General features: G+C 36.5%; 1 protein-coding gene across 4 annotated transcripts in view; it reads left to right on the top strand.

Moving 5' to 3' along the window:
- The first annotated feature begins 7,824 nt into the window (after window positions 1–7,824).
- The window catches only part of ABCA8 (ATP binding cassette subfamily A member 8), a 98,610-nt gene continuing 81,751 nt past the window's right edge, over window positions 7,825–24,683 (top strand). The window contains exons 1-2 of one of the 4 annotated variants that reach the window (XM_010342488.3): window positions 7,825–7,900; window positions 9,119–9,259. The gene's annotated coding sequence lies outside the window, so the exon portion shown is untranslated. Of the gene's footprint in view, window positions 7,901–9,118; window positions 9,260–17,086; window positions 18,293–24,683 lie in introns of those variants that run through there. The other 3 variants (XM_074388906.1, XM_074388905.1, XM_003931788.4) reach the window with 3 other exon arrangements.

Here is a 24,683-nt window from a genome sequence, read left to right as displayed (position 1 = left end):
TCCATTCTTTTGCATTTGCTGAGGAGTGTTTTACTTCTAATTACGTGGTCAATTTTATAATAAGTGCTATATGGTGCTGAGAAGAACGTATATTCTGTTGATTTGGGGTGGAGAGTTCTGCAGATGTGTATTAGGTCTACTTGGTCCAAAGCTGAGTTTAAGTCCTGAGTATTCTTGTTAGTCTTCTGTCTCACTGATCTGTCTAATATTGACAGTGGGTGTTAAAGTCTCCCACTATTACTGTGTGTGAGTCTAAGTCTCTTTGCAGATCTCTAAGAACTTGATTTATGAATCTGGGTGCTCATGTATTGGGTGCATATATATTTAGGATGGTAATCTCTTCTTGTTACCTTAGTCCCTTTACCATTATGTATGGCCTTCTTTGTGTCTTTTGATCTTTGTGATTTAAAGTCTGTTTTATCAGAGACTAGGATGGCAACTTCTGCTTTTATTTTTTGCTTTCTATTTGTTGGTAAATATTTCTCCATCCCTTTATTTTGAGCCTATGTGTGTCTTTGGACGTGAAATGGGTCTTTTGAATACAGCATACTGATGGGTCTTGACTCTTTATCCTATTTGGCAAATTGGACACTAGTGTCTGTGTCTTTTAATGGGGGCACTTAGCCCCTTTATATTTAAGGTTAATATTGTTATGTGTGAATTTGATTCTGTCCTCATGATGCTAGCTGGTTATTTTGCACATTAGTTGATGCAGTTTCTTCATGGTGTTGTTGGTCATTATATTTTGGCATGTTCCTGCAGTGGCTGGGACTGGTTTTTTCTTTCTATATTTAGTGCTTCCTTCAGGAACTTTTGTAAGGCAGGCTTGGTGGTGACAAAATCCCTCAGCATTTGCTTGTCTGTAAAGGATTTTATTTCTCCTTCACTTATGAAGCTTAGTTTGGCTGGATATCTTTTACATTTTTAAATGCTTGGGAAAAAATTCAATGAACAATAATATTTTGTGGCATGTGAAAATTTATATGCAGTTCAAATTTTATTGTCCATAAATACGTTTTATTGAAACACAGCCACATATCACTCACATATTGTTTATGACTGTGTTTATGCTACAATGGCAATGGAAACCGTATGGGCTGCAAAGTTGAAAATATTCACAATGTGGCTATTTAGAAAAAAAGTTTGCTGAACCCTGCTTCATTATCTACTTTTTGTCCGTATTGTTTAAACAATAACTTTACTGAAAAACTTGTCCAGAGCTGACAAATCATCATAGATGTCTTCCCAGAAAAGCTTTCCCTGAAAACCGCTCCTGGTGATGACCATCTTATCACACAGCTTTATTTATTTGCAATTTAGCTATCTATTTTGCCTCTCTATCTTTTTATTGCCTACTTTCTCCTGTATTGTGTAAGCTTGAGGTTAGGAGATAAGTTAGCTATTGCATTTTCTTAACTCTTGATATAAATTATGAGCGTCACAAATCATTTGCTAAATAAATGAATCAAGGAAGTGATGAAGTAACAACACTCTAACTGTCTGCTTTGTTTTTCTGCTAGGCTTTCCTGGCGTTTGATGTATGCTGGCTTCCTCCTTATCATGGCCACTGTAATGGCTTTTATTGTAAAATCAGCACAAGTTGTCATCCTGACTGGTTTTGTGTTGGTATTCAGCCTCTTTCTCCTCTACAGCCTGTCTTTGGTGAGTTGGTGAATTTCTTCTTAATCTTTCTTTCTTTCTCTCCCTCTGCTGTCAATCATTTAATACTAATTCTGGTCTCACCTCTTCTGTTTTCTTTGTAGTATTTGCATGAGACAGTATCTAGGGGTGGAAAACTGATAAAATACACTTTTATAATATAAAATTCCCTTTTGTATGTGCTATTGATGGTTCTCAGAGAATTATATACCAGCTGAAGTTTTCTCTTTTCTCAGATAACTTTAGCCTTCCTGATGAGTGTGTGGATAAAGAAGCCTTTCCTCATGGTTTTTATTGTATTTCTCTTTATTGTCTTTTGGAGCATTCTGGAAATCACGGCATTGTACACACATCTTCCTGCATTTTTGGAATGGACTTTATGTCTTCTTAGCCCCTTGCCTTCACTGTTGGAATGGCCCAGGTAAGAGTTATGTAACGATTTCACTTTTTACAAACAATTCTACAAAGATTCCCTCTTAATAATTCACGCAACATGCTCTGAGCATTCCATTCTATAACTTCTGTAAAAATAAACATTTACGAGAGAGGAATGACTTTAACTTTTCTCTCTCAGCGTAATTAGTTTTCTCGTAAGTCACTAAATATAGGATGATACTCTTATTATTGATGTGTTTCAGCTTCTACTTCTAATTGATTGTCCCCTCCGTCCCTCCCTCCTTCCTTTCCTTCCTTCATTCCTTCTTTCCTTCTTTCTTTCTTCTTCTTCTTCTTTTTTTTTTTTTAATAAGGAGTCTCATTCTGTTGCCCACGCTGAGGTGCAGTGGCATGATCTCAGCTCACTGCAACCTCCACCTCCTGGGTCCAAGTGATTCTCTGCCTCTGCCTGCCAAGGAGCTGGGACTACAGGTGTATGACACCATGCGTGGCTAATTTTTGTATTTTCAATAGAGACAAGGTTTCACCATGTGGACCAGGTTGTCTCAAACTCCCGATCTCAGGTGATGCTCCCACCTCAGCCTCCCAAAGTGCTGGGATTACAGACATGAGCCACCATGCCGCCTGATTGTACTATCATTTCTATAGATAAAAAACATTTTTATCTGTGCATCTCTGGGGTTTGTCTGTCAATTCCTTGTCTATACTAGGTAAGTGCTAGGGAAGAAGCAGAAAGGAAAATAGGGAAATGAAAGGAAGGAAGGGTCCTTCTGAATAGTTTATTCATTGTTTCTGGGAGTACTGATACAAAGTAACAACTCATTGATTATTTTAAAACCTCCCAAGTAAGTCATTTCAGAATTTATCATTAGTATTATGATATTTACTATTATTCTTGGTGCATTGACCTTATCTAATCCAAATGGAGGAAATCACAAAACTGCTCCATAAGAAGCAAGTCAAAGAGGGGAAAACCACACAGGGGCATAGAGTCACATTGAAGAACTTCATTGTTTGGGCCTGGAGCAAAGCAGAGAGAAAGAACACAAAAGTGGGACAAGAAGAAATATTTAGATCAATCTCACATTTGCACATGGTTGTAAAATCTAAATGAGCAAAAACAAATGAACTCCAACAGACTTTAAGAAATTAACAGCTAATAACCAGAGAATTTTTTCCAGCAACAGAATTTATCACATTAAATTATTAAATAAAATTATGTCACTACTTCAAGACATATAAACTAAAATTTGATAATGTTAGCTATCCGTAAATATTAATAATTTTTGTCTATCTAGAAATAGAATATAGATATAAATAGAATATAAATGAATATATGAAAATTTGAAATATTATAAAGGCAGAAAGTATTAAGGATTAATTTAAAGACAATATAATTGCTCTATTCATTTATGAAATATAATAAAATTTTAATAGTAATTGGAAAGTGGTAAGAAAAAATGTAAAGTTCAAATATGTAATGATAGAATACTAAGATGTTCAGTTATGCTAAATGATACTATTTTTGCATTTTTGACACATCTTTTAAATGCAGGTTATTACAAGTAATTGATGGAAAGATTGGTAAACTACTACTAGCAATTTTACAGAAAACATGGATATTATAAAAAGTATTGTAAATAGAGAGACTATAGGTATATGCACTGCTTTTTAAAAGAAAAAGAAAATTTATTTCATTAGTTGTGGCCTAATTTGAAAACTGCCCTGGGTAAGGTTTTCAAATAAGGTAGGAAATAGTTTCTGACCTTCATTATAGTAGAAGCTCTGAAAAGTGGTTCTAGCTTGAGTTCACCTGGAGAAAATGGTTTCAGAAAACCTCATGTCAGTTTTGACAGGATTATTGAATTAAGTGATCAAAGAAATCAATAGATGTGGGCTTCATTTAAGCTTAGAAAATTAAAGGGCATTTCTTTATCCTTAAAGTAAGAAGGAGACACAGGTAGCTGTTAGGTAGCATTATAGTTTTTATAAAATCCAGTATACCATCCTAGATGATAACATGCAAAGGTAGCTGCAGAGCAATTGTGTTTACCGTGTCCAAGTGACATCTTTAATAATGACTTTAAATAATCATATTGGAAATAATGACTATTGTTTAACAATGGCAAACTCTTCCTAAAAGAGTATTAAAACCACCAAAGGATTGGGAACAAAGGAACAGTACTAATTGCTCTTTATTTTTCTCTGTTCTTTGACATGATTTCATAAACATTGTCTTTATACCCAGAGCTTCTCCTTTTTTTCTCATATTGTCACCTGGATCCAAATTCCTTTTTTTAACTTCTATGACTGATATTGCAAGGAGTCATTTCTCCATAAGCTTCTCTTAAAGAGATTCATATTGTATTTTCCTGGAAATATTTCTGTGTTAGGAAAATATTATTAATAAGATAACTCAATTCTTTTTGCTTTCATTTGTTTCATTCTCTTTTAAAATATTCATTTAATGCAATATGAATTCCAGAATTCACAAACATTTTATATGGATTGGTATTTATCTTTGTGTACAAATTTCCTTATTTCTCATTTTAGAACATCAGTCTGTAGAAAAGGGAATGGAAGATTTTTAGATCCTAGAGGTCTGGCTTTGACACACTTCCAGGATCTGAGACCCTGGTCAAGAGCTTTAGGTTCTTTGACAGTCACTGGCTTTACATTTAAAGGGTCAATAATTGTGCTGTGCCCACTGACCTTATTATCTTTACAAGAATAAAAGGAGAAAGAGAGTGTGAAAATGCTTTGCCCTCTATTATGAGCTACTCAAGTACAAAGTGCCGATATTATCCTTCTCTTTCCTATCTTTTTACTATATGCTTCGAATTTTTTTACTTTAAAATATTCTTTATTTTTATCTGAGTAATCTCTTTTATTAGTCTTTCAAAATACACATATACAAGTTTAATACACACCAATTTTTACATGTTTTCCTTTCTTGCATTTGAAACACTTAATCATTAGTTAACGGAATTTGCACTGATCTAACTAGAATGTCATTTTGCTTGAAAAATACATATAAGCCATTTTCCTAAATGAATATGAAGTTTTATAGAGTGATTAAAGTTTGCTTTAACAAGAAAATGAGCCGTCTCTCAAAAGACAATGTAAGTTACCTAAAAGTAAACTCAGAAAATGTGCTTAATCAATTTTCTTTATAGTTTAGTGAAAACTTCTGTAGTTCATTCATAATTTGCTTTCCTCTGTCATTTCTAGTTTTTTCTAGTTCTTTTAATATCCTATTTGTGCTAAGATTAATGATGATCAAAAGCTGTGTTTATATTAATAAGAATTACCACCAGGAAGCACTTCACTTTGCTCTATCATTAATGCACATTTGCCCCATTTCTTTCATTCTTAAGAAGTTGCACCTAAGTTCGCTGTCTCCTCTAGGTTCCCTGGGAAGCCTTACATTGTAGAATCACCAGATGCTTATTGGCTTGATAAAATACTGCTGCTGCAATGACCCACACCTGTTTCTAAGCATAGCCAGCAGCTCTGGGAAACACATCCTTTGAGTATTTGACTAAACTGAAGTGAAAGTTATTTTGCTTTTATTTTATTTTATTTTTCTTTTATTATTATTTGTAATGAAGACATAATAATGGTATATATTTGTGGAATATAGTGTAATATTCCAATACATGTATACAATGTATAATGATCAGAGTAATTTGCATATCTGTCACCTCAAACATTTATCATTTCTATGTGTTATCATTATGCTTGTGTTTGTTTTCTGTATGTAAAACATCAGTGATAAAACTAGCACCTCACACATACGGGGGTTCTGCAGATAGGATAATGTAATTAAAAATATACCATATGCTTCGATTCTGGCACATAGCAAGCACTGAGGACACATTAGATGTTCTTATTATAAAGCATAGCCTGGCTCATAAAAAGTAATAAATGCTATCATGTATATATTGGTTCCTATGGGCCAGATGCAGTGCTAAGGGCACTGTATATTGTTTATTACTTAGTTCAGGATTTCTCAATCTTGACGTTATGGTCTTGATAACTTTTGTTGTGGGGAGCTGTTCTGTGCATGGTAGGATGTTTGGCAGCACCCTTGGCCTTTACTTACTAGATGCCAGTAATACTGTTTTCCCAAAGCATACACACATGAATTGTGAAAACCAAATGTGTCTCCAAACATTGTTGAATATCCCCTGGGAGGAAGATTCCCCTGGCTGAGAACCACTGCCTTATTGCAAGAAAAATCCTATAATTATAACTATCACTGGCAAAACGGAATTCTCCACAAGTATCTATTCCTTTGAATGTTTGGATCAATGAATGAAGCCAAGTGAAAGACACTCAAATAAGCAATCTTGAATTCAATCATGGTGATGGAATTGGTAATAAAGTCTAAACTGCAATGGACAACAATGGAGTGTCTGACTTTTAAAGTGGGTTTATACCATCTTTTCCCCAGAACTAAGTGATTGCTGATTTGCATTTGTGGACTTCGCACCTGTGTGTGTAAAGAGAAGGGCATCACTGAAGTCCATGCTTACATGCACATACATATACGTAACATTTGGGATAGAATCTGAGAATGAACTTACTTCGTGTAGGTGATTTTGAAAGGGAGTGGTGAAGGGGACACCCTGGGATTTCTGGGGTACTGCCCTCAGGAGAACGTGCTGTGCCAACCTGACAGTGAGGCAGCACCTGGAGGTGTACACCACCATGAAAGGGCTCAGGAAAGGGGGCATGACGATCACCATCACAGGGTACCTTGGGCTGGGGGCACTCCCCTTCTTTGCTGAGTGGATGTTATAGTAATGGCATACACACAAAATGAAGACAGGAGGGTTCTGACTGATGACCCCATGCTTGTGGGAGAAACTTTGGTCATCTAGAACTCCATTCAGTGTAGTTTTCTTTCACTTTGAGCCTGGAGAGAAAAAAGTTTATGGATTATTCTGGTTTTTTTTTTGTTTTGTTTTGTTTGTTTTTTTTTTTTTGACAGATTCTGGCTCTGCCACCCAGGCTGGAGTGCTTACTGCAAGCTCTACCTCTTGGGTTCAAGTGATTCTCATGCCTCAGCCTCCCGAGTAGCTGGGATTACAGGCATCTGCCATCATGTCTGGCTAATTTTTCTATGTTTGTAGAGACGGGGTTTCTGCATGTTGGCCAGGCTGGTCTTCTTCATCTCAGGTAATCTACCCACCTTGGCCTCCCAAAGTGCTGGATTACAGGTGTGAACTATCACACCCAGCCTGATTTGTATTTACTTTTGTTTGATATTTTTGAGACAGAGTCTCGCTCTATCACCAGGCTGGAGAGCAATGGTGTGATCTTGGCTTACTGCAACCTTTACCTCCCAGGTTCAAGCAATTCTCCTGCCTCAGCCTCCTGAGTAGATGGGACTATGGGCATGTGCCACCATACCTACCTAATTTTTGTATTTTTAGTCGAGTCAGGGTTTCACCATGTTGGCCAGGTTAGTCTCGATCTCTTGACCTCATGATCTGCCTGCCTTGGCTTCCCAAAGTGCTGGGATTACAGGTGTGAGCCACTGCATCTGGCCCAGCCTGATTATTCTTAATATTGAAAGACATCATTAAAAATACCAGTTGATGACCATGAAAGGTTCATAACATACCCTGGATGGCTTAAATTTTATGACCACTCTGACTGCTCTTAAATATCTCCCCCATTGTTGTGTTTCTCCTGATTTGCTTATTCTCCCACGTACATTCGCCAGTGTTGGGTCATGTGAATTGACTCTGCTTCCTTCAGGTTAATGGATGCGCTCAAGCTGCAGGACCAGCTGAAGGCTCCCATGAAGACCTTGTCAGAGGGAATAAAGAGAAAGGTACGGGCAGGGCTTGGTGTTGCTCAGCAAGTGCCATAGATGGGAACCAGACGGGCTGTTCCTCCTGTTGCAGCTGTGCTTCATGCTGAGCATACTGGGGAACCTGTCGGTGGTGCTTCTGGATGAGCCGTCGACTGGAAGGGACCCTGAGAGGCAGCAGCAAATATGGTGAATTGCTATCATGAGCAACCTCTATGTGACTGTATTGATCCTGTGACAACTGGCCTGCAAAATCATTTACTAAGAAAGGGAAAGACACCCACAATATCAGGAAAAGCAATATTTTAGGAAAAAAAAGGATCTGACTTCAAATCACAACCAGCTTTTGTTGAGATGAAAAAGCTGTATTATCTCACCCTAATATTTGCTCGAATAATTTGCTCAAAAAATGTCTGTGCCTACATGAAACATTTTCATGCAGTCAAATCAATCTATAATTAAGCTTTAAATCTTTCTGCAGCATCACCTGATATACAATTCTTATGGAGAAAAAAAAAGAAACTTTCTAAGTCTTCGATATATTTTTTAGTTGTTTTAGGAAATTTCTGAGTTCTGTCATTTTGTACCTATAGGGTATATGTCATCATTATCAGTCTTTTTAATAAATTCTCCTAATTTTATTTCTTCCCACTATATATTCTCTTAAATATTCCTGAACTCAGTATTTTTATAAACAGCATTTTACCCAGTATCATTTTCTATGTTCTGAATTATATACTCTAACCAATAGTTTGGTTATTTCCATGCCTGTCATCCCTACACACACTCCTCCTTTGTCTAGTCTGAATTCGCTACATGTTTCATCTGTGCGTCAATAGAAACTTCTTTTAAAAAAATTCCAAATACCTTGAGCATTCCCATGAGTTTACGTTTCCCTTGACTTAACTTTAGGCAGACGATTGGGGCCACCTTTAGAAACATGGAGAGGGGCACCCTCCTGACCACCCACTACATGGCAGAGGCCAAGACAGTGCGTGACCGAGTGGCCATCATAGTGTTGGGAAGGCTGAGGTGAGCATCTGTCAAAACCTGCACTCAGCCCTACAGGTTGTGTGCTATAAAGGAAGTTTATTTCCCTACACCAGTCTACCCATGGTGAGGAGCCAGCATGGTTGCTTCCATCTCTGTGTGTCCTTATCCCGGTCTCCAGAAGCTGAACATCACGAGTCGTACATTTTTCTGTTTTCTTGCTTGACCTTATCCTTCTCTTATCTTCAGATGTATCGGTTCCATCCAAGACCTGAAAAGCAAATTTGGCAAAGTTTACCTGCTGGAAATGAAGGTGAAGAACGTGGCATAAGTGGAGTTCCTCCATGAAGAGATCCTGAGGCTTTTCCCTCAGGCTGCTTGACAGGAAAGGTAGACACAGGTGTTTTGTTTTATCACAGTCCTTCGTTTATGTTTCTGTACTTCTATTACGATGACAGAATAAGAGCTTTATCCTCTCATTCTTTAACTCTATGCTAATGTGAGTACTTTACTTAGATAAAGTAATTCCAAGGGCTCCCACCAGAGGAAATAAGAGAACAAAGTGCTTATTTGAAAGCTGACTCTTGTAAGAGAATCCGTATTCATGGGGGTTCTAATATGTGCCAGATACTGATGCATGCATTCACTTACGTCATTTCAGGATTTCCTTCCAGAGGGTAAAAGCATCCCTCATTAAAGGAGATCACCTGCGTAAAGCCCATGCCAGAATGCCAGGCATCAGTCAAAGCTCAGTGAAAGGTGTCTCTTAACATTTCTATATATTATTATCAGTATAAGCAACTGAGACTCAGAGTGGAGGAGGCAGCAGTAGAATCTAGTTCTTTTGACTGAAATGCTACTCTCTTCTCACTAAGAAGGATAAGTAGTTCTGCTTCTTCCCTTCATAAGGCATACAGGCTATTAATTTCCTTCCCTTTGTCTTTCATTCCTCCTCTTAGTAAATTGACTTCTGTTGATCAAAGAGCACTTACATCTCTCTAGCACTGTACACATGTGTATATTTAAACAAATTGTTGATGATATTGTTGCTCCTTTCTTATTTTTTGAGACAGGGTCTCACTCTCCATTTGAATAGGTATTTCTATTGAATATCTATTCAAATTCTCTATTGGAATAGATATTTCTATGGAAAAGATACACAAATGGCCAGTAAGCACATAAAAGAGGATCAGTAAAAAAAATCTGATGTCTATAATGTCCTGTTATAGACTGTACAAAAAGTATGCCTAACCAGGATCAAATATCAACTGGAACCAGAAATTCAAAACTTGGTATTCAGGTCAGTTAAAGAGAGAAGAAAGACAGTCAGTCACCTTTGGCTATGGTAGTTAAAGAATCCCAGTAGTTTCGCTGGCAGGGAGACCATCTTGAATTCTAATGCTCTGCCTTCAGTCTAAGCTCCTGATTTGTATCTCTTACTCCTCCATGGAAATTTCTGGTGAAGCAAAACTATGTGTGTAAATCCACATCTGCCATAAGCTGCTTGTCCAAAAAAGCAGCAAAGCATCTCTGTGGAATACCTCTGTATGAATCTGTAAAGAAGAGTCCCATTTCAATCAAAGACAGCAGACTGTGAGGTAAGGTAACACGTGTCATTTTTAAGACACTTTTACTCTGTTGGTAGGAGTGTAAATTAGTGTAACCATTGTGGAAGACAGTGTGGCGATTCCTCAAGGATCTAGAAATAGAAATTCCATTTGACCCAGCAGTCCCATTACTGGGTATATATCTAGAGGATTATAAAAAAAAGAAATAACTATTCAAATTCTTTGCTCAGCTTTAATTCGGTTTGTTTTTATTATTGAATTCTAAGAGTTCTTTATATTTTCTGGATACTAGATTTTTATTACATAAAATATTTGCAAATACTTTCCCCAACTCTGGGTTATTTTTAAATTTTTTTTTAAATTGTACTTTAGGTTCTGGGGTACATGTGCAGATCATACAGGATTGTTGCACACATACATACATAGCAAGGTGGTTTGCTGCCTCCATCCCTCCATCACCTATACGTGGCATTTTTTCCCATGTTATCCCTCCTCCCATCCCTCCTCTAGCCCCCTTCAACAGATCCCAGTGTGTGATGCTCCCCTCACTGTGTCCACGTGTTCTCATTGTTCAACACCCACCTATGAGCAAGAACATATGGTGTTTGATTTTCTGTTCTTGTGTCAGTTTGCTGAGAATGATGGTTTCCAGATTCATCTGTGTCCCTACAAAGGACACAAACTCATCGTTTTTTATGGCTGCGTAGTATTCCATGGTGTGTATGTGCCATATTTTCTTTGCCCAGTCTATCATTGATGGGCATTTGGGTTGGTTCCAGGTCTTTGCTATTGTAAAACGTGCCTCAGTGAACATACATGTGCATGTGTCTTTATAATAGGACGATTTATAGTACTTTGGTTATATATCCAGTAATGGGATTGTGTAATGGGATTGCTGACTCAAATGGAATTTCTCTTTCTAGATCCTTCAGGAATCACCAGACTGTCTTCCACAATGGTTGAACTAATTTACACTCCCACCATCAGTGTAAGAGTGTTCCTGTTTCTCCACATCCTCTCCAGCATCTGTTGTCTCCAGATTTTTTAATGATTGCCATTCTAACTGGCGTGAGATGGTATCTCAATGTGGTTTTGATCTGCATTTCTCTAACGACCAGTGATGATGAGCATTTTTCATATGTTTGCTGGCTTCATAAATGTCTTCTTTTGTAAAGTGTCTGTTCATATCCTTTGCTCACTTTTGGATGGGTTTGTTTCTTTTTTTCTTGGAAATCTGTTTTAGTTCTTTGTAGATTCTGGATATTGGCCCTTTGTCAGATGGGTAGATTGCAATTTTTTTTTTCCATTCTGTTGGTTGCCGGTTCACTCTAGTGATGGTTTCTTTTGCTGTGCAGAAGCTCTGAAGTTTAATTAGATCCCATTTGTCTCTTTTGGCTTTTGTTGTCATTGTTTTTGGTGTTTTAGTCATGAAGTCCTTGCCTATGCCTATGTCCTAAATGGTTTAGCCTAAGTTTTCTTCCAGGGTTTTTATGGTGTTATGTCTTATGTTTAAATCCTTAATCCATCTGGAATTAATTTTAGTGTAAGGTGTCAGGAAGGGGTCCAGTTTCTGTTTTGCTAGCCAATTTTCAACAAACCCACAGCCAATATCATACTGAATAGGCAAAAACTGGAAGCATTCCCTTTGAAATCTGGCACTAGATAAAGATGCCCTCTCTCACCAGTCCTATTCAATATAGTATTGGAAGTTCTAGCCAGAGCAATCAGGCAAGAAAAAGAAATAAAGAATATTCAGTTAGGAAAGGAGGAAGCCAAATTGTCTCTATTTGCAGAGGAAATTATTAAATATTTAGAAGACCTCATTGTCTCAGCCCAAAATCTCCTTTAGTTGATAAGCAACTTCAGCAAAGTCTCAGGATACAAATTCAATGTACAGAAATCACAAGCATTCCTATACACCAATAACAGACAAACAGAGAGCCAAATCAAGAGCGAACTCCCATTCAAAATTTCTGCAAAGAGAATAAAATACCTAGGAATACAACTAACAAAGTATGCAAAGGAGAACTACAAATCACTGCTAAATGAAATAAGAGAAGACACAAACAGATGGAAAAACATTCCATGCTCATGTTTAGGAAGAATCAATATCGTGAAAATGGCCATATTACCCAAAGGAATTTATAGATTCAATGCTATCCCCATAAAACTACCAATGATCTTCTTCACAGAACTGGAAAAAAACACTTTAAACTTCATGTGGAGCCGAAAGAGAGCCCTCATAGCCAAGACAATGCTAAGCAAAGAGAACAAAGCTGGAGACATCACACTGCTCAAACTATACTATAGTTTGGACTTCAAACTATACTACAAGGCAACAGTAATCAAAACAGCATGGTACTGGTACTAAAACAGAGACATAGACCAGTGGAACAGAACAGAGGCCTCAGAAGCAACACCACACATCTACAACCATCTGATCTTTGAATTTTAACTTTTATTTTAGATTTGGGGGCTGGTTTGTTACATGAATATATTGAGTAATGCTGAGATTTTGGGTATAGATAATCCCATCATCCAAGTCATAAACATAGTACCTAGTAGGTACTTTTTCAGCCCACACACTCCTCTTTGCCTCCTCCTCCCTAGTAGTGCCAGTGTCTATCATTCCCATCTTTATGTCTATGTATACTCAATGATTAGCTGCCAGTTGTAAGTGAGAATATGCAGTATTTGGTTTTCTGTTCCTGTGTGAATTCCTTTAGGATAATGGCCTCCAGCTGCATCCATGTTGCTGCAAAGGACATGATTTCATTCTTTTTTTATGACTGTGTAGTACCATGCTGTATATATACCAAGTTTTCTTCATCTATACCAGTGTTGATGGGCATGTAGGTTGATTTCAAGTCTTTGCCATTGTGAATGGCACTGCCATGAACATACAAGTGCGTGTGTCATTTTTGTAGAACAATTTATTTTCCATTGGATATATACCTAGTAAATATGTTACTGGTTTGAATGGTAATTCTGTTACAAGTTATTTGAGAAATATCCAGACTGCTTTCCACAGTGACTGGTTTGCCCATAGTTTGTCGAGGATTTTTATGTCCATGTTCATCAAAAATGTTGAACTGAAGTTTTCTTTTATCATTGTGTCTTTGCCAGATCTTGGTATCAGGCTGATGCTGGGTTTGTAGAATGAGTCAGGAAGAAGATCCCTCTCCTTGATTTTTAAAAATAGTTTCAGTAGGATTGGTACCAGTTCTTTGTACATCTGATAGAATTTGGCTATGAATGCATCTGATCTAAGGCCTTTATTTGGTCAGTCTGATTTAATTTTGAAACTTGTTATTGGCCTGTTCAGGTTTTCACTTTCTTCCTGGTTCAATCTTGGGAAGTTGAGTGTTTCCTGGAATGTACCCATTTCCTATAGATTTTTTTATTTGTTTGCATAGAAAAGTTTATAGTCATTTCTGAGGATGTTTTAAATTTCTTTGGGATTGATTGTAATGTCATCTTTGTCATATCTGATGTGCTTCACTTTCCACCACAATTGTAAGCTTCCTGAGGTCCTAACCAGAAGCCACACAAATGGTGCCATGCTTGTGTAGCCTGTACAACCATGAACCAATTGAACTTCTTTTCTTTATAAATTACCCAGTCTCAGGTATTCCTCTGTAACAACACAAAAACAGTCTAATGCAAACACTAACTCCAGTTATTTTTTTGGATGGACCCCTTTCAGTTTTATGATAAAAATAAAATCAAAACCAGAAAAGAAGCATAAAAATAGGCGATTGATCTATTTAGAGTATCATCCTCAACTATCTATTTGCTATGGCAGAAGCTTAAGCATCTGCTTTGCATTGTGTGTTATTAGGGAAAAATACTAAGATTTGGATTCCCAAATCCCTTTGAAGCTAGATCAGCTTCTTTTTAACTATTTGATTCTAGAGTAAATCCCATAACTCTATTGATTCTAGTGTCCTCTTAATTCTACTTATGTACTAGGTTATGTGGGACTTAAATAAGAAATTACAGGTGGGATTTAAAAAAAAATTGTAAGACTCTTTACACAAATTATCTATAAAAGCAGAATGCCACAAGTAGTATGTGTGTGAGGTTATACTGTGTGTGAAGTTGACTAAACAAAGTGCTTTTCTAACAACACTCCATATCTTCATTAATAAATAAGTCACATCCTGCTAAGTTGCTGAACTATTCCTGAGGGTAAGATCTCACATAATAAACTGCTTTCATTTTAACAGATTTTTTTTAAACCATTGACATTTTCAATACTATATGGTCTACAGAGTATACAGCTGAAATGGCAAGATATATATATCCATTGAATATGTTGCCATTAGAACCTAAAGAGACATCACACATGCTGACCTTTCTTCTTATTGGTTGGAGCTGCAAGATGCAGTAATTTGTCTTTCACCCTGAAGGAGATAGGCAAAGCACCCCTAGCCACTGGATCCATAAAACCTTTTCTAAAGTGGAAACCTCCAGAATCTTCACAGGATTCGTCTCCCACTTTCCTAAACATGTGTCCTACCAAAATCTCCAGCACACTAGCCACCTCTTGCTCATCTTGTGTGATCAGCATGATGCCATCAATGTGTGAATATGATGTTCTGTGGATACCTACATGGTCCAGAACTCTTAAGACTATATTATAACAAAAGCTAGGGGGTCAATAGAGCACTGAGGGAAAACTGTAAAGAAATAATAGTACTCAACCTATCTGATTGTTTTTGATGCTCTTTTCTAATCAGGATAGAAAAGAATGCATTTGACTAATCAACGGCTAAAAATCATGTACCTGCTCTAGGAATAGACACCATGTTTGACAAAGCAACTATAATTAGGACCACTAGTTGTTTAAGCTTGAGATAGTCTAAGCATTCTCTAGAATCTTTCTGGCTTCTGCAAGGATTAGACTGGCAAATTAAATTAAGTTGTGCGAGGCAACACTACCTTTCATCCTTATGTCATTAATGGTGGCATTAGTCTCTTCATTCCTTCCTCCCATGTGCAATACTGTTCTTGATTAAGTGTCTTGGCTGGGGGATTGTCAGAGGTGCTTACTTTCCCTTCCTCATTATGATAGTTTTTACCCTACAGGTCAAGGACCCAGCATGGAAATGATTCTAACTACCAGATATATCACAAATCTAACAGCACATTTGGTGATAGACACATAACCACTGGGTATGCCCATACGTCCAGTGAGACCACACAGAGCTGCTTATTAACCAGAACTCTATTTATGACCATGACTCCATACTCTCAATCTAGCTGTAGGGCCTCAGTGACATTTTGGGTTTCCAGTTATCAATGTCCATTCTGACTCTATGCCCAACAACACTTGACATGTCTGGGGGTTTTTCTTTCTTCAATGTATAATCACCAAAGTAACAGCTGTAGGTCTCTTTGAGGGAGGACTAGGTAGTATAATCATCATAGTATATACTTGTCAAGATGTTGCAGGATCTTTTCTTCTAGAGGTATAACTAGTTTTTCAATCAATATGTTCTGTATCTGAAAAGTAGCTTTGGACTAGGAGCTGAACAAGAGATCATGACTTTTTATTGGGGTGATGGAGACCATGCTGAGCCTTTTACTCCTCCATTTCTTCCCCTTCTGGTTATAGTCACTGAGAAACACGCTTGTTGGCCTCCTTTCTACTTATATATTTCACTTAAAATGAAGAAACATTAATTCTGGGTTGACCATGTCAAGTTAAGTATGTCTTTTGTAATCCTGAGAGTGATCACTAAAATAACTATACAAATAAATATAGTTAAGAAACATAACAGGCAAGTTGAAATGCAATACTAAAAAATAATTTCAAAATAACGAAAAAGAAAGCAGAAAATGGGAAATAGGAGAAATAAAACCGGAGAGAAAAGAGAGCAAATAACAAAATGACAGAGCTGAATTTAAAAAATCAATAGCTACATTAAATGAAAATGATTTAAACACACCAATTAAAAGACATGCATTGTCAAACTAGATTTTAAAAAGCAAACACATGATTCTATTATGCTCCGTCAACAAGAAACTCACTTGAAATACAATATAGAGCTGGGTACAGTGGCATGTATCTATAGTTTCAGCTACTCAGGAGTCTGAGATGGGAAGATCACTTGAGCCCAGGAGTTCAAGTCCAGCCTGGGCAACATAGCCAGATCCCCATTTTCAAACACACACACACACACACACACACACACACACACACACACACACACACTATGAATGTGATGTTTGGCAGGGCCAACAGAATTGAGATCATAACTGCCACTCTGAAAGCATATAGTCTGTGTGTGTGTGTGTGTGTGTGTGTGTCTGTGTGTGTGTATTTGTGTGTGTGTTTGTGTGTGTGTGTAGATAAAAATTAAAAGATGGAAACAAAATACCATGAAAACAATAATCACAGGAAAGTAAGAATGGCTATATTATTATCAAACAAAGTAGACTCTAGAACACAAAAGTTACTAGACATAAAGATTAGCATCATATAATGATAAAAGGGTCAATTCACCAAGAAGATGTAACAATTCCAAATGTTGCAAAATACATCAGGCAAAATATGATAGCTTTAAAGGAGGAAGTTTAAAAGTCCAGAATTTTTGTTAAAATCTTTAACATTTGGCCGGCCGCGGTAGCTAACACCTATAATCCCAGCACTTTGGGAGGCTGAGGCAGGCAGATTGCCTGAGCTCAGGAGTTCTCGACCAGCCTGGGCAACACAGTGAAACCCTGTCTCTACAAAAACACAAAAAATTAGCTGGGCGTGGCGGCATGTACCTATACTTCCAGCTACTTGGGAGGCTGAGGCAGGAGAATCACTTGAACCCAGGAGGCAGATGTTGCAGTGAGCCAAGATCATGCCACTGCACTTCAGCCTGAGAGACGGAATCAGACTCTGGCTCAAAAAAAAAAAAAAAAGAAATAAAAAAGAAAAAGAAAAAACTCTTCAACATTCCTCTCTTAGTGATCAACAGAACTAGGAAACAGAAAATTAGGGAAAATGTAGAAAAAATGAACAATATCATAAACCAACTAAATGTAATAAATATTTATATAATATTCCACTCAACACTAACAAAATATACTTTTCAAGTGCCTGTGGAGTATTTGCCAAGGTATATCATATCCTGGGTCATCAAATAAGCCTTTACAAATTTGATATACAAAATATTTTTTCTGAGTATAACTGAATTAAACTAGAAATCAATAACTAAAAGATAAGAAAATCTTTGACACTTGGAAATTAAGCACATTTCTGAATAATCCATGGGTCAAATAAATTGGAAAAAAATCCAATATAGATTATTCAGAAATGTGCTGAAATTGAGTGAACTGAGTGAAAATGAAGCTGGGAAGCAGAGGAATGAAAATGTTGATTATCTAGGTAAAGCTGTCGATTAAGCATACTAGAGCTCTGGGTAGAGAGAAATGCTTTTCTCTGATTAAGCTGTTTACTTTCTCATGGCTTAAAGATAGTTCTTTAAATTTATATATTGGCCACAAATAATCTTGGACATAATAGAAAAACTTATTAATTTTGCTCCCAATAATATATGACAGCCAGGCAACCTAGTATAAATCCCACTGCTCTGCAGGAACTGGCTGAATATCAACAAGAAGATAAAGAGTCCAAGCACGATCACGTGAATACGATGTTTGGCAGAAACACAGAATTGAGATCATAGTAGCCACTCTGAAAGCAGTCTTCACAGAAACTTTTCACAGAAGTCAAACAGTTAGAGAAAATTCTAGATACGTGATAGAAACCAGGAAAAAATATGAATAATTTTCTTCTAAACAAGGAGATCAGTGGATAAACCATACCTCTAGATTCCCTGCTTCAGTTTTCCCAGAAGTAAGTTCATTTTATTTTTTCTGTTTTGTTTTGTATTTTGTTTTTGTGTGTGTGTTTCTTTTGAAGGTTTCCTCTTTTCTTATTCCTATCACAAAACTGTAAATAAAGCTTTATAAACTGAATAAAAACCCTCTATGGAGAAATTTTTTTGAAAATTAATGGGCTATTTTGAAGATGTTATATCTAGTAATTAATATTAGATAGATAAAAATGTTGTTAGAATTTTTTTAAAAAAATTAAACAAACATTATGTTGTTTTAAACATAACTGAGTGTAGAAACAAGTTTAAATTGGCTGAAAAAAATGTGAAGAACTTAGAGTTTTAAGAATTGGGTTGGAAGACTGGGCTTTTTTTGAAGTTAAAGTTACCTGCTTTTATTGTAGAATAATTTAGGGTCTTTTGGATAACTGTTTTTCTGACTTTGAGACTGTTTATCAGGAACATTTACAGAAATATTTTTTATTGTTCTTAATTCTCACTCTCAGGCTATAAGAATTTTAAAATGTAAGATGCTTTCTAGGATCTTTTACTCATTGGATACAGTAAGTTGAATCAGAATGTGAAATATGCAGCTTCTCTTTATCACAATGCTATTTCAAATGTACACTGTTTTTGGTAAAAAGAATTTTCATGTTGCTATAGTGTATACACTTTGTTCTGAATTTTACAATAGTATTAGAGGAAAAAGATGAGTCATTAAAATTTGATACAATTTGCCATATGTATAATAAGGAATTCATGTTTTTGCTAGCCTTTATATAAACTGCATAACATACAAAATTGGAAAGAAACAAAGCAGGCAATAATTTACAATGAAAAGTTTAAGGGATTGGAGTCAGACTGCTACGTAAGACTGTGGTTGATTCCATAGTGAGGAGACCATTCCTCTGGCCAGTTCATGGTCCTGTGTAGCCTTGCACAGCTCTCTTAAAAGTATGCATGCTGAATTTTCTGTACCTTAACCTAGGCTGCTTTACTCTTGGAACTGTCTTTTTGTCTTCTCTTTCCATGGGCTTTCTGACCTCTTCGCTTGGTCTGCTTCTACTTAGGCTTGCCTCTCAGCCTTATTACATGGCCATGTGTAGCTTCTTCCTCCAGCAGTATTCTCTGAGACTGCCGTGGCTAATGTGCCTCCTGTGGCAACTGACCCCCAGACACCTTACCTGAGCTTTGACTCCAGGAAGCAGCACCACCTTGTGCGTGATCCTGTCCCATAAATAGGATGATGACTTCAGTTGGGGCTCATTCACTCCTCATCACTATGGAGGAGTTCATAGAAACCACATGGACAATATGGCATGCATATGGAGGGGGATCACTTGCTTCAGAAGTCAGAACTTATGAGCTAAATGATGGTCTTCAGGGTGGAGCTGCTGGCTTTGTGCTCAAAAGTCTGGACCCCTTCTTCCAAGTCATGTCCTTTGCATGCTTCCCAGAAAATGGATGATGGTACCCTCCAGAATCTCTTTACTTTCTGTAATTCAGCTTAGGTACCCTGTTTTCTCCCATGGCAAAGACCATTTGAGAGCGCTTTAGTTCTACAGTTTTCAGGAGAGACTTAGCAAATTGTATATGTGTAGTACTGGTTGATTGAAGTTATGGAAAGATGAGGTGTTATTATTATGCACTGAGTTATCTTCTTCTGTGAAGTATTTTATGTGCCTGCTGCAATAAAATGTATGTATAAATTCCCCTACAAAATCACTCCCCATTTACAGACATACTCACACACACATCATGTTCTTTGCTGAAGACTGAATATGCTGAAAACTGTGATGTGCTACTTCTACAGGGGGTAGAGGGTAGTCTACTGCTCTGCTTCTCCTCTCTGGTTACTGATGCAATTATCTGTAGAAGTATAATGCTATTCTCTGTACACAATTTTAGATAAAATCCGTGGGATATTTTCACGGTGAGCTAACCTACAGAGAGGATAAAAGTTTCTGGGTTCTTAAACCAGCTGAAGCCAATCCAAGTCCTATACAGGTGAAATTTCCATACTGCACCTCAAGCACAAGCCCAGATATATTACAGCCTCTCTCACAGAAATGCATAATTCATTGGCAAATTTAATTAACCTTTGATGGTAAAAAATGAAGCTATTTTGTATGTACTTTAAATTAAAAATTGAATCACACATCTACACAATAATAACCAGGATAATTAGGTTGGAATTAAGCAGAGTGTTAAAATATCTATAAGGTATTTGTTTGTAAGAAGAGAATAGAGACAATAAGTACTTTTGAGTTTTCTTAAAATAAGTTATAGTTCCCTAGAAAAGTCTAAAATTTAAGAGTAACCGTAAAAGATATATAACTACCTTTTATATCTTTGGGGCAAGAGAAGAAATGGGTAATAGGAGGAAAACATTTTCAATTCAGTAGAAGGTAGACGTAGACAAAACTAGAAGCAAAGGAAAAGTAGGTTTAACATGAGAATAAGATACAATGAGAGATCATCTCTTAAAATATGGTTATCTATCAGTTTAGATTTCTAAACACAATGCCTTGATGAGTTTTTTAATACATCAACCAAATATTTAAAAACTCAGCAAAAGGTTAACAATAAAGAAATAGAAAAAGACATTAGGCAAATATTAACCTATAGTAACCTAGTGTCTTCATGTCATTATCGGAAATAGAAGCATGTTACAGAAACAGAAAATGGACTCAAGATAAAAAAAAAAAAAGAAATAGAAGCAACTTACCATTGAAACATAAAAAAAGGACAATGTTTTATGTACCTAACTACCTAGGTTTTAAATGCACATTCTAAAAACTAACAGAGATATAATAAGAAATTGCCAAACCTATTATTAGAGTGGAAATATTTAATTGAACTCTATTATGAAATGATTGATCTAGTAAATATAACATTAGAAAGGATGCTAAAGACTTGCAGGACACAATTAAAAAGACTTAATAGACATGTACAAAACAATGTAAATGGTAATTTACAGGTATGTCAAGTGCACATGGAACACTTTCAAATATTAAAATGTGCTGCACCACCAAGGAAGTCTTAGGAAATTTTAAAGAAGAAGTCTCTTACTTAGAAATCATTTCCTTGATCACAATATAATTGTTAGAAATCAAAAATAAAAAGTCACTGAAAACAAGGAAACTTCAATATAACGGAAGCTAAAGAGGCAATCCTAAGTAACATATCTATGGTCTAGTGTCACATTTATGTTACTTAGCAAAAAGGAAACAAACACAAATAATAATATGCAGCAATAAGCATTTGTAGCTTCGATGTCTGCAGTGATTCTTAAGAGACTGCTGATCTTGAATAAGCTTTATCACACCTCTGGGGGCTGACTGACTAGCCCTCTCAACTGGATGACTGGGATGACTTATCTTGGTCTCATTCTGCAGTAGGCTAGGCCAGGTCTACTCTCATAGCAATGGAAGAAACACAAGAAAGCAAGCAGATACACTCAAGGTCTCGAGAGGCTGAGGCTCGGAACTGCTGTGTCATCACACTTCCCTTCTTCTCTTGGCCCAAGTAATAGCCTGCCTTAATGAGAAATATTCCACAACTACCAGACAAAGGGTGGACACAGGCAGAGGTGGATAATTGGGTCACTGATGCAATCACCCAACTCCGGAGTCCATGTTCTCAGTCACTCTGCTAATATTTGTTCACCATTTCAGCCTAGAAGCCAAAGGGAAAAGCAGCAAAACAAACCCTAAAAAGAGTGTAAATAAAACCATAAAAAGAAAGAAGATAAATTAATAAATTAGAAAACATAGTAAACAATCAAAATGATGAACCAATAACACTGCTGTTTTGTTTAAAAGGCCACTAATAAATTCTAGCAAATAAATACATTCTAGCACGATTAATGAATAAAAATAAAAAGAAGCTTAAAAATAGAAGAAAAAAATATATCCATATATAATAGGTTTTCAAAAGTATTTTTAGTTATAGATATTTTAAATTCATGCTAATAGATATAAATATAGTTCGAAGTCAGGTAGCATGATGCCTCCAGCTTTGTTCTTTTTGCTTAGGATTGTCTTGGCTACAAAGGCTCTTTTATGGTTCCATATGAAATCTAAAGTATTTTTTTTCTAATTCCACAAAGAAAGTCAATAGTAGCTTCATGGAAATAGCATTGAATTTATAAATTACTTTGGGCAGTATGGCCATTTTCACAATTTTGATTCTTCCTATCCATAAGCATGGAATATTTTTCTATTTGTTTGTGTCCTCTATTTCTTTGAGCAGTGGTTTGTAGTTCTCCTTGAAGAGGTCCTTGACGTCCCTTGTAAGTGGTATTCTTAGATATTTTATTCTCTTTGCAGTAATTGTGAATGGGAATTCATTCATGATTTAGATTTTTGCTTCTCTATTGTTGGTGTATAAAAATGCTTGTGATTTTCGCACATTGATTTTGTATCCTGAGACTTTGCTGAAGTTGCTTACCAGGTTAAGAAGTTTTTGGGCTGAAACGATGGGGTTTTCTACATATGCAATCTTGTCATCTGCAAACAGAGACAATTTGGTTTTCTCTCTTCCTATTTTGAATACCCTTTATTTCTTTCTCTTGCCTGATTGCACTGGCCGGAACTTCCAACACTATATTGAATAGGAGTGGTGAGAGACGGCATTCTTGTCTTGTGCTGGCTTTCAAAGGAAATGCTTCCAGCTTTTGCCCATTCAGTAGGATTCTGGCTATGGCTTTGTCTTAAAGAGCTTTTATTATTTTGAAATATGTTCCATCGATGCCTAGGTTATTGAGAGTTCTTAACATGATGTGGTGTTGAACATTGTCAAAGGCCTTTTCTGCATCTTTTGAGATAATCATGTGTTTTTGTCATTGGTTCTGTTTATGTGATAGATTACATTTATTAATTTGTGTATATTGAACCAGTCTTGCATCCCAGGGATGAAACTGACTTGATAATGGTGGATAAGGTTTTTGATGTGCTGCTGGATTTGATTTGCCAGTGTTTTATTGAGGATTTTCACTTCAATATTAATCAGGGATATTGGCTTGAAGTTTTCTTTTTTTGTTGTCTCTGCCAGGTTTTGGTAGCAGGATAATGTTGGCTTGATAATATGAGTTAGGGAGGAGTTCCTCTTTTTTTAGTGTTTTGAATCATTTTAGAAGGAATAGCACCAGATCCTCTTTGTACCCCTGGCAGAATTCAGCTGTAAATCCGTCTAGTCTTGGACTTTTTTTGATTGATGGGCTATTAATTACTTCCTTAATTTCAGAAAGTGTTATTGGTCTATTCAGGGAATTTAATTCTGCCTGGTTTATTCTTAGGAGGGTGTGTGTGTCCAGGAATTTATCCATTTCTTCTAGCTTTTCTAGTTTATCACACTACCTGACTTCAAACTATACTACAAGGCTACAGTAAACAAAACAGCATAGTACCGTTGCCAAAACAGATATATAGACCAATGATAGAGGACAGAGACCTCAGAAATAACACCATGCATCAACAACCACTGATCTTTGACAAACCTGACAAAAGCAAGCACTGGGGAAATGATTCCTTATTTAATAAATGGTGCTGGGAAAACTGGCTAGCCATATGCAGAACTTAAAGTGGATCCCTTTCTTACACATTATACAAAATTTAACTCAAATCTATTAAAGACTTAAATGTAAAACCCCAAACCATAAAAACCCTAGAAAAAAACCTAGGCAGGACCATTCAGGAGATAGGCATTGGCAAACACTTCATGACGAAAACACCAAAAACAATGGCAACAAAAATGAAAATTGACAAATGGGATCTCATAAAACTAAAGAGCTTGTGCACAGAAAAAGAAACTATCATCAGACTGAACAGGCAACCTACAGAATAGGAGAAAAATTTTGCAATCTACCCATCTGACAAAGGTCTAATATCCAGAATCTACAAGGAACTTAAATAAATTTACAAGAAAAAAACAAACAATCCCATCAGAAAATGGGCAAATGATATTTACAGACACTTCTCAAAAGAAGCAAACATATGAAAAATAAACATATTAAAAAAAAAGCATGCAGCAAACAAACATATGAAAAAAAGCTCGTCATCACTGATCACTAGAGAAATGCAAATCAAAACCACAATGAGATACCATCTCATTCCAGTCAGAATGGTGATTATTAAACAGTATGGAAACAATAGATGATGACAAGGCTGTGGAGAAATAGGAACTCTTTTATACTCTTGGTGGAAGTGTAAATTAGTTCAACCATTGTGGAAGACAGTGTGGCAATTCCTCAAGGATCTAGAATCAGCAATACCATTTGACCCAGCAATTCAATTACTGCATATATATCCAAAGGAATATAAATCATTCTACTATGAAGACACATGCACACATATGTTTGTTGCAGCACTATTTACAATAGCAGAGACTTGCAGTCAACTAAAATGCCCA

Source organism: Saimiri boliviensis, chromosome 17 (assembly GCF_048565385.1).
Source record: "Saimiri boliviensis isolate mSaiBol1 chromosome 17, mSaiBol1.pri, whole genome shotgun sequence".
Lineage (NCBI taxonomy): Eukaryota > Metazoa > Chordata > Mammalia > Primates > Cebidae > Saimiri > Saimiri boliviensis.
Note: the sequence above shows the minus strand (reverse complement) of the source record. Positions and strands in the feature narration are given on the sequence as shown.